This window comes from Diabrotica virgifera, chromosome 2, assembly GCF_917563875.1.
Source record: "Diabrotica virgifera virgifera chromosome 2, PGI_DIABVI_V3a".
NCBI lineage: Eukaryota > Metazoa > Arthropoda > Insecta > Coleoptera > Chrysomelidae > Diabrotica > Diabrotica virgifera.
In genome coordinates, this window is record NC_065444.1 from 271664828 (window position 1) to 271676172 (window position 11345).

Here is an 11345-nt window from a genome sequence, read left to right on the forward strand (position 1 = left end):
CTATAAAATTTGTTTAAAATAGTTAACTTTTTGGTAATAGACGAAAAAAGCGAAAATTTACCATTTTTTTGATCTTCATTTGCTTGTAACTATGTATACGAGTATCATCAAAACCGGCTGCAAGAAACATATAGGTTATTATTTTAGATGTCCATACTACTCAAAAAATTTGGTTTTGCCCTGAGTGGGTTGTGTACTATATTTTTTTCGTTATTTCTCTGAACTATTAACCCTTAATTGCTACAATTATTATAATTAGTCAGTAACAATTTGTTATCTTAACATTAGATATCTAATTGAGTAGTATATGAGCAATGTTTTTACTTTTCGAACACTTTTGTAAGGGGTGGAGGGTTCGCTGATTTTTACCAAATTTAAGGCTTTTGTTGTAGGTACCTTAAACACAACCTATTTTAATTCTCTAGGTGATCCTCGGTCTGAGATATGCCTTTCAAACAGGTCAAAAATAACCCTTTTCGCCCTATATTCGAAGAGCTATATCTGCAAGCCCAGTGGACGGATTTTAGCGCACAACAGGTAATTTTTGAAGTTATGCTTCTTTAGGCACGAGGGTGAATTTTTACATTCCCTGGCGCATGCGCACACCGAGAGTATGGTATTAGTCACTACATCTTTATGTAGCGCAAATAAGGTGTGCGTGAAAAGAATATAATATTAGTGTTTTTAGTAAATATATTTATTATAATTTTTGTATCTTTGGATTTGTCTTCCTCGGGAATAAGATATTTTATAATAATAGTAAGTATATTTAAAGTATTTTTGTATACTTCACTTGATCTATTAAATTTGTCAGTATGTATGAGAAATCTTGTAACCTGTCAAAGCAAAGAGAATATAGCTCAGTAGTAGAGCGTGTGACCGGATATCGAGAGGTCTCCGGTTCGAATCCGTGTGTTTTCTATTTTTTTTTATTTTTGGTATTGTTTTAATAAAAATTATTAGAAAGTAATAAGTAAAAATAAATTTAATCTTTAAATAAAATACAAATAACCTGTTGAAAGTATATTCATTTCGTTGAAATCATATAATAGAAGTATAAATTCTTAGGTGCGTACAAAATACACACACATTCTTTTTTTTTTGTTATAATGTCAACTTTTTGATGAAATAATATGCAAAACCGCAAAAGATAGGTTTATTTTATTGATCATAAAGAACAGGATGATCCTAAGCGGGGGGTTACAACTACTGGAAAAGGGGGTTACAACTACTGGAAGGTCTCTGAGGGGTATGGTGTTAAGCGTATAGAGCTCAAAGTCCATCCCAATGGGGGGGTTTATAAACCCCAAAACCCCCCCTGGTTACGCCTATAATAAAGAACAAGCTCACAAAGTTTTGGTAATGATGACTATTACTATTTTGGTAATTACTTAAAAACATTGAGAATGAGTGAGGCAGGAATAAGTTAATAATTTGATAAATTCAAGAAGATAGAGTGTCTTCATGAATGTACAAGAATGGCTGAGCAAATATGGCAATCGTATACTAACATACATTTACATAAATTATACAGGCATGAGAGCAAATAATACTAACATGCATTTTGGGTACCGTTTTTAAATTTTGTGTAGGTTTGTGTAAAGTTCGTGTTAAGTATTTTAGAAATTATTTTTCGTAAATATGAGTCTACTGTAATATTTTGGATCACATTGCTTCCGCAAAAACTTAAAAGCTAATTTATTGGTTATTAATGGTATTTTTATTCACGTCTTTTCTTAACCTTCCGTGACTAACATTTGGTCTGTGAGACGCACCGCTTATAGTCCATTCTTTCACAGTTTTTGCTCTGAATTTTAAAGAACCGCTTGGTTTGACATGAAATTTGGTATACGTATAGCTTACATGTCAAAGAAAAAAAGTGATATTGTGCCGATGTGTGCTTTTGCCCTGGGGGTGACTTGCACCCCCTCTTGGTGGTGAAAAAATATATGTCCAAAATAAGTCCGGAAATGGGTAAACTGACTAATTTTAAGTAACTTTTGTTCTATAGAGCTTTTTCGCCAAGTCAACACTTTTCGAGTTATTTGCGATTGAATATGTTCATTTTTCAACAAAATAACCACAATTTTGGACGGCTTTTCGCAAATAACTCAAAAAGTAAGTACTTTGTCGAAAAAAAAAACGTTCTTAGCAAAAATATAGCACATAAAAAAGTAAAAAAATGGTGTACGCGTCTGGATCTCGTAGGACCAGAGTTATAGCCAATGAAAAATAGATAATAAAATTTCATATTCACCAAATTTCAAATAGCATATTTCGACGTGAAATATCCAAAAAATTAAGCACTTTTTGGGGAAAACCCATTATAACATTTTAAAGTGTTTAAAAAAAGCTTTATTTCTATTTTTACAAAAAGTTGCTAGCATTAAATTTAAGCAAGTTACGCTCAAAATAAAGTTGGTTCCATTTGTTTTTGCAAAAAAAAATCGGGAAGACCACCCGCTAATTAGCAACTTAAATGAAATTATTAGTTACCGATCCACAAATTATTTTACTTATGTTGTGTTTATATGATCTGTAAGTTTGATAGGGTCAAAGTGCTTATTTCTGAAAAAATTTGGTTTCAAATTAAAATTTTTAAAAATTTAAATTTTGAAAATATGCTTTTTTCAAAATAACTTAAAAATTGTTCGCGATACCAAAAATCTCGAAAAACAAGAAAAGTCAGATCTGCTTTTCTAAATATCATGTATTTTTTTGTTTTTCTGTTTGACAAAAATTGATTAAGATTTGGTGTTTCTAAATTTGCATACATTCGTGATCAGTGACTCGTTCAACCCCTTTTAACTACAGCCCTTTCAATAATAAGGACTTTCAACCGATGAAACTTACAGATCATATAAACAATATATACACGAGTCAAGAAACTTGTGACGTCGTAACGATTAAGTTCGTTTAAGATACTAATTAGGGGGTGATTTTCTCGATTTTTTTACCAAAACCAAAAGGGACTAACTTTATTTTGAGCGTAACTTGTTTAATTTTGATGTTAGAAATTTTTTTTATAAAACAAAAATAAAGCTTTTTTTAAACACTTTAAATAAGTTGTAATGCATTTTCCCCGAAATGTGCTTAATTTTTTGTTATTTCACGTTAAATTTTCCATTTGGAATTTGACGAATATGAACCTATTTTTCATTAGCTATAACTCTGCTTTTACTAGGTGTACAGACGTGACATATAAACCATGTTTTTAAATTTTTTACAGGCTATATTTTTGGTAAGAATACTTTTTCGACAAAATACTTACTATTTGAGTTATTTACGAAAAAACGTCTAAAAGCGTGGTTATTTTGTTGAAAAAATGAACATATTCACTGTCAAATAACTCAAAAATATTGACTTAGTGAAAAAACTCTATAGAAGTAAAGTTACTTAAAATTAGCCGGTTTATCCATTTCCTGACTTTCTTTGGACAAATATTTTGTCACCCCCAAGAGGGGGTGAAAACCACCCCCAGGGCAAAAGCACATATTGGCACAATATCACTTTTTTTTTCTTTGACTTGTTAGCTATGTGTATGCCAAATTTCATGTCAATCCAAGCGGTTCTTTAAAATTTAGAGGTTTTGCAATATTTTACCGTTAAAGAACGGACTATTAGAGGTTTTACGATTATATCCAAATTGTTCGTTATGTATCTTCGCCGCCATCAGTAGTTGCCTGATTCAGGGGCCTGTTTTTAGTGTTGAAGTTTGAGTCTTCATTGTCAAGTGATTATGCAATTATTGGCAAATTTTGTCTAAAAGACCGACGTTGGATGTGACATGCTCAATGAAAAATATAGAAAATATAACAAAAAAACGTACGAACAAGTGCTGGTAATTTAGTAACCCAATTGCCAGGAGTAAAAGGTGAAGCTAAGTACAAAAAAACAGCAGTGGAAAAATTGAGATTTTTCTTCACAAATGAGATGTGATATAATTGTTTTATTTTCTTTGGTATTTTGCTAATATTTAAGAGGTTTAATAAATTAAAAATAGGTATCATTCTTATTTAATTTCACTCCTTTAAGGAGTAAACACATCCCTACGCTTGAAAGTGTGTCACTGGAAACATTTTTTGTCGGTCTCTGACACCGATGTTAGCTTTAAAGTCCAGAAAACCTATGTTGGTTGTAGAATGTTAATCTAAGGTTATTGTAAAAATGTATTAAAGAAATTGCAGTTTAAATTTATTGGCGTTATTTTACTTTAATACAACCTATCCTTCGCATACCTATTTCAAATGTATGGATTTTTCTATCATTGCAGTGGTCTATGTAGGACAAAAAATTTTATGTCGCATATTTTACATAAAACCACATTAACATACCAAATAAATTAATTGATAAAAGTCAATTGATACACAAAAATATTATCATAATGGCTATTATTTTTATATGTCAATGTAAAGACATTGCAATTTGGAATTTGGAAAACTTCAAGGAATATCTAGTGGTATATACAGTGCTCAACAATTTATAAGGATCTAATTATTGTTGAAATAAAGCAACATAAAACTATGTTCTGCAAAATCCAAAAAAACGAGGTAATTGGCGTACAAAACTTCTAATTCTAATATTTTATTGCACCTCCTCGTGAACGGATTAAACTTCAGATGATCCAACACCAACGTTAGTTTTCTTATTATAGCGGTCCAGATATATGTCCTATGAAGTTCATATTTGGTGACCGAGCTGGTATTCTGTCAATACTGTGATCTTTCGTTCACAAATCTTGCACGGTGGGGACGAGCATTGTCGTCAAAAGGACAAAACTTTCTCAATACATAATTGGTTTTACAGCCATATCTCAATATCTCTGAGCCGTCATCGTAGCATTTGTCAGATCCATGAAGTCGGTGCGGCCGTCATAATAAATACCACCCCAAACGCAAATACAGCCTTCCCCCAAAGCAGTTGTAAGCACAATACCGTTCATTAGATATACCTCTCGCCACGTTGCCTCCAAACCAAAATGTGAACATCGGAATTATTTATATGAAATATGGACATTCGTTGATTGTCCAGTTGCATTGTTCTTCTGCTCTGGTTAGTACTGGATAAGATGAACATCTTCTGGCTCTTAAGCCAGTGATAAGCAACCTTCTTCTGTTTGGTTTAAAATCATTCTTCCCGTGGAGTTACACATTACGCAATTCACATTCTTTCAGAGGAACGATTATATGTATAGTTGTTAAAATACTTCTTCTTCTTCTTGTGTCACTCCTATCGGAGATTGGAAATCATCAAGGCTACCCTGACTTTGTTTACAGCTGACCTAAAAAGTTCATTAGTGGTGCAGCCAAACCACTCTCTCAAATTCCGCATCCACGACATTCTTCTACGGCCTGGATTCCGTTTTCCTTCTATTTTTCCTTGCAGTATATTTTGAAGTCATGCGTATTTATGACCTCTCATCAGGTGACCCAAATACTCGAGTTTTCTTCGTTTTATCGTTAACAAAATTTCTGGGTCTCTTCCTATCCTTCGTATTACTTCAAGATTTGTGATTCTTTCAACCCAACTTATCTTCAGCATTCGACGGTAGCACCACATCTCGAAACTTTCAATATTTTTTATGTTGTTCTGTTTGAGAGTCCAGGCCTCTACACCGTATAATAGCGTGTTAAATACGTAGCCTCTTAGCATTCTTAATCGTAGAGGGATGCTTATATTTGTGTTGCAGAAGAATTTCCTCATCTTTATGAAGGTGGCCCTGGCAATTTCGATACGTCTTTTTATTTCATTGTTTTGGTCTCCAGTTTCGTTTATTAAAGTTCCCAAGTATTTATAACTTGATACTTTTTCAATTTGAGTGCCGTTTTTACTAATATGTGCTGGTTGTGTCCTGATTTTACTGAAGACCATATACTTGGTTTTTTGATATTAATGTTTATGCCATAATTGTTGCAAGCAATATTTATGTTTGTAAGTAATCGTTGTAATTCTTCTACTGTTCTTGCAACTAGTACAGTGTCGTCTGCGTATCGAATATTATTTACAACCTCTCCATTGATTCTTCCATGTACTCCATGTACTTCTCTCCATGTACTTCTTGATTAACGTCTAGGCATCTTTGTATAAGAACATTCAAACCGAAGAGAGCTTCTCGAGTACCTAGTCCTTTTCTGAACCCCATCTGTGTATTACTAATATCTGACTCCAACTTTTGATAAACTCGGTTGTGGATGATTTTTAGAAATATCTTTAGTAGATGGCTCACTAAAGATATTGTTCGATGTTCTGAACATTCTTTTGCATTAGATTTCTTTGGCAGTGTAACGAATGTAGACAGCAGCCACTCTTGAGGTATAATACCAGTATTGTATACTGTGTTAAATAAGTGCAATATTATACCTATTGATTCATCATTCAAGAGCTTTAGTAATTCAGTAGGAACCTCATCGGGTCCATTTGCCTTTCCCGTTTCGGAATTTCTAAGTGCCATTTCTAATTCACATTTTAGGATTTCAGGTCCCGTTTCACCATTTTCCTTGTCAATGTTATTTCTGTTGTCCTCAAACAATTCTCTTATGTATTCATTCCATCTATTAATTTTTTCTGTTAAGTCTATAATAATATTTCCGTCTTTGTCCTTAAGCAAACTTATTTGATGTCTTCTTTGGGTTCCTGTAAGTTCTTTTACTTTTTTATGCATATTGAATGTGTCATACTTTCTTTCATAGTCTTCCATTTAAACACATTGTTCTTTAATCCATGATTCTTTGGCCTTCTTTATTATTTGCTTTATGTTCTTATCAACATCTCTGTATTTTTCTGAATTATTCTTCAATTTGCGTCTTTCATCCATTAGTTCTAGTTTGTCTGGTGTCATCCACACTTTATGTTTATTTGGAGATTTGGTTAGGTGTTTCTTTCCCGTAGTTCTTATTATAGTGTTTATATACTTCAGTTTTTCATCTATGTTGTCTGTTCTGCGGATTTGGTTTTCTGCTACACTGAGGCCGGTATTGATTTCTTCGCGCACTGTTTGTCGTCGGTGTTCACTTTTAAGCTGACTTAAGTATAACGCTGGGATGATTGTTTTTCTCATTTTCTTTGGTCTAGCTTCTAGCACAGATACTACTGGATTATGATCTGAACCGATATCAGTTCCAGGGTAAGTTTTAGTAGATTTCACGGCATTACGGTATCTTTTTGTCACCATTATGTAATCTATTTGGTTTCTGATTACTTTTTCTTGTGTGTGTTGAGGTGACGTCCACGTATACAGTCTCTTTGGGGGTAATTTAAAGAATGTATTAGTTATTATTAAATCTTCGCTTTGACAAAACTGAACTAAACGATCACCCCTTTCATTTCTACTACCTAAGCCGTATTCACCGACATTTTCTCCAACTTTACCCTGACCTACCTTGGCGTTCAGATCGCCCATTACTATGTTAATGTGTTGTCTCTTTGTAGTTCTCATCACCTCTTCTAGGTTATTATAGAATTGTTCTATTTCCTCTTCGTCTTTGTCTGCTGTAGGAGCGTACACTTGTATGATGTTTATTATGTTCTTCTTATCTTTCAGTTGTATTAACATCACGCGCTCTGAGAATGGAGTAAAATTTGCTACAGCATCTTTCCATTTTTTTTGAGATGATGACATCGATGGGTTGTGGTGTCACTTCCGGCATAATAAAACATACCATGATTAGTTGTGGGGCATTTGCCATTTCCTGGCCATTGTGTATCGCTTATGCCTAATATGTCTATACCCAAACGATCCATTTCCAACACGGCGTTATCTAATTTTCCCGAAGAGAATAAGCTCCTCACATTCCACGTAGCAATTTTTATGGTTGTCTTTTTCTTATTACAAGGGTTTCGCAGGTTTACGACCGAAGAAGCCTTGTACTTATCTATTTGTCTTCCTCGGCCGGATCTTGGTATCTGATGTCCATGATCAGTATTTCTCCTTTGCATGTCCACCATGATGATTACTACTAGGGGTACTCTATGAGTCCTTAATGCAGTGGTTCCCCGTTGCCTTCTGCATCCTTATGCCGTTGACCATTCTGTAGGGTTCATCCGCCTTCGAGACCGATTTCTCAGTCTCAGGACAAAAGAGTGCCCTAACACTTACTAGCTCATCCACCCGAAGCTGTTGGCTAGTAAGTGGAGATTGCTTATACCGGCAATCGCTCGGTGGTTACCCTCACTTAGTTTAGCCTACAGACCAATGCAGTTGCCCAGGGTGTGGCACTTGGAGCCATAACTGACAGTTGGATGTTTATGAGGACCAGTTACTTCGAACCATCTCCCGTATATTACGCTCGATGTAGCCGTTCTCATAAAAGGTACTACCTCTATAAAACACCCCAACACCCCTATTAAAATACAGAACGATATAAATATTGGTCGTTAGTATTGAGCAAAATTGTAAGAACGGTTTTTAAAATCGGTATAAGAAGAATTTACTTAAATGAATAAATATGTTTTGGATATGAACCAGAGGCGTAGCTACCGCCGTATCAATTATACGGGGCCCCCGACTTTCAGGGGCCCCAGCTCGGCATGTCGAAACAAAATTCCATTCAAAAAATTGAACAAAATATTCTACAATTATTTCACTATTAAAACACTCTGAAACAGTGTATATTGTTGGGATACAGTTTCGTGTAATTGATTTTTTATCTATATATAAACTATATTTATGTTCAGGTACTTATCTATTTTCTGCCTCTCGTCGTTCTATAATAACAGAGCTTTTTTGTTTTCAAGCTACTTTTTATTGTCTATTCACCGTTGGCTGTGTGTGATACATTGTATAATGTATGAAACATTGAAACACTGTGTATTGTTTGCGTACATTTTCGTGTAATATGTTCTTTATCGATAAATTGTCTTTAGGTATATCTAGGGTTGCTCGCCGTTAAAGAACAGAGCTTCTTTGTTTAGAGGTCTTCCCGTTAGAGGGCGTTCTAACCTTACTCCGGTATAAATAGTTTTATTGTATACCGAGAACTACGGAAGTTTTGATTTAAATTTGTCTTCTTGCATAGCCTCCTTGACAAAAGGTAGACCTAGAAATAGCGCTATCGGGGGATGGCAGGAGACGGATTTAAATCAAAACTAAACCGTCTATTTTTGTATTCTTTGTTTACGCTCATTTTGTCATTTTTAATGTCCATTCACTCTTGGCTTGAAAAAACTGAATCTGTTTTAAAACAATGGGTCTCAATAATTCAAATCTATTTTTCGACTTTGGTTTATTAGAGTTTATTAGGTTTATTATTATTATCTATATTTGGGTGTTATACGAAAAACTTACTAGTTCCCAAGATTGTATTATGCAATTTGCAATTTATGTAAATTTTGTAATATACAGTCTTTAACAATTTTATAAAATTTTTGTCTTTAACTGTTAAGCCTTTTTGACAATGGATGAGTACATTGTGAGGTATTCTAGTAATAAAAGGTACTCTTGCTTTAAGTCGGACACACCGTTTTCTAGAAATATCGATTTAAAAATTTTTGTTTTTTTAAATTTGAGAAAAATTTTCAAAAAAAACTATGAAAACAAAAACGAAAACTGGTACGTTTATTTCGGAGATGAATAGGTTTCATCAATTGCGCATTATAGTACCGGTCATATACTTCCGTTTTGGGTAGGTCAACGGTTATTTTATCGCATTATTCTTTGTGTCTTTAATTTTGAAGCATATTTGACACTATATTAGTAAATTATGAGGTATTCTAGTAATAAAAGTCACTCATGCTTCAGGTCGGTAAAATACATTTTTTTAATTTTTTCAAATTTTATTCAAATTCAAAAAAGAAAAAGTTTCAAATCGATTTTTCTAGAAAACGGTCTATCCTACTGACTTAGAGTAACTTTTAGCACTAGAATACCTCACAATTTAATAATCCAGTGGCAAAAATGCTTTAAAGTTATGCGATAAAATAACCGTTGTCCTACGCAAAGTGGACGCATATGACCGGTACTAGAAATTCGCAATTTATGAAATCGATTTATCTCTAGACGATAAATAGACGTACCAGTTTTCGTTTTTCTAAATAGAAGTGTTCTAGAGGTATTTACAAAAAACTAATTAAAAGACACCATCTTCAAAGAACTCCAGCTCCCTTGGGAAGCATTTTCGGAGTAGGTGATTTGAGTTAAATCTTAATATTTTGAGCTACACACACCTATACATGCTATACAAAACTTAATCTACAGTAAAATATTTCCAATTATTAATGAAACACACTGTATTGTTTTGTTTTATTTCATTATCTTTTATTTTGTAATAATATTGACGATTTATGTAATTTCAGTAAACTATATTTGTTATAGTTTCTTTTCCTACTCTTTGTAAGCTTTGTCCATAAAATGGTAAAATTTTGGGTGACAATAAAGCATATTAAATATGCTTTATTGTCACTGAAAATTTTCTATTATATTCTATACAAGCGTTTTTGCTTCTTTTGTTGAACATTTTTTTAGCATTATGCCATATCAGTGGTGGAAAAGGGTCCCGCGACAAACTTTGATATGGGGCCACTGTGGGACTAGCTACGCCACTGATATGAACGGCTGTATTAGTACAAGATCTATGCAAATATGCGCATATGCGGATGATGTTGCCATAACTAGTCGCAACAAAAGGGTATTAAGCGAAAAATCTATAGAGCTGAAACAGGAAGCTGCTACGTTTAGTCTATATATAAATGTAAATAACAGAAAATAAATGGAGTGCACAAAGTCGAATCAACACGAGAATCTGAAGGTAGGCAACCATACCTACGAATCATCATCATTCTCTTTGCCTTATCCCTATGCTGGGTCGGCTTCCCTGATTGCATTTCTTCACACAATTCTATCTTGGGTCATATCAATGTTAATCCCCTCTACCAACATGTCCTGCCTTATCGTCTGCCCCAGGTCTTCCTTGGTCTTCCTTTCCTACTCCTTCCAGGAATCTTCACTTCAGCTATTCTTCGTATTGGGTGATTAACGTATCGACGTTAAACCATCTTAACCTATGCTCTCTCATTTTAGCATCAATTGGTACCACACCTAAACTTTCCCTAATATACTCATTTCTAATTTTATCCTTCTTTGTTATTCCACTCATCCATCTGCCCAAAATTCAGTTCCGTACATCATAGCCGGTCTTATGGCTCTTTTATAGAATTTTCCCTTCAGCTTCATTGGAATTTTTCTGTCACACAACACACCACTCGCTTCTTTCCACTTCATCCATCCAGCCCTAATTTTACTGCATGCATCTCCATCTATTTCAGCATTACTCTGTAATACCGATCCTAGGTACTTAAAACCATTGCTTCTCACAATCATTTCACCATCCAAAGATACCATTTTATATGTA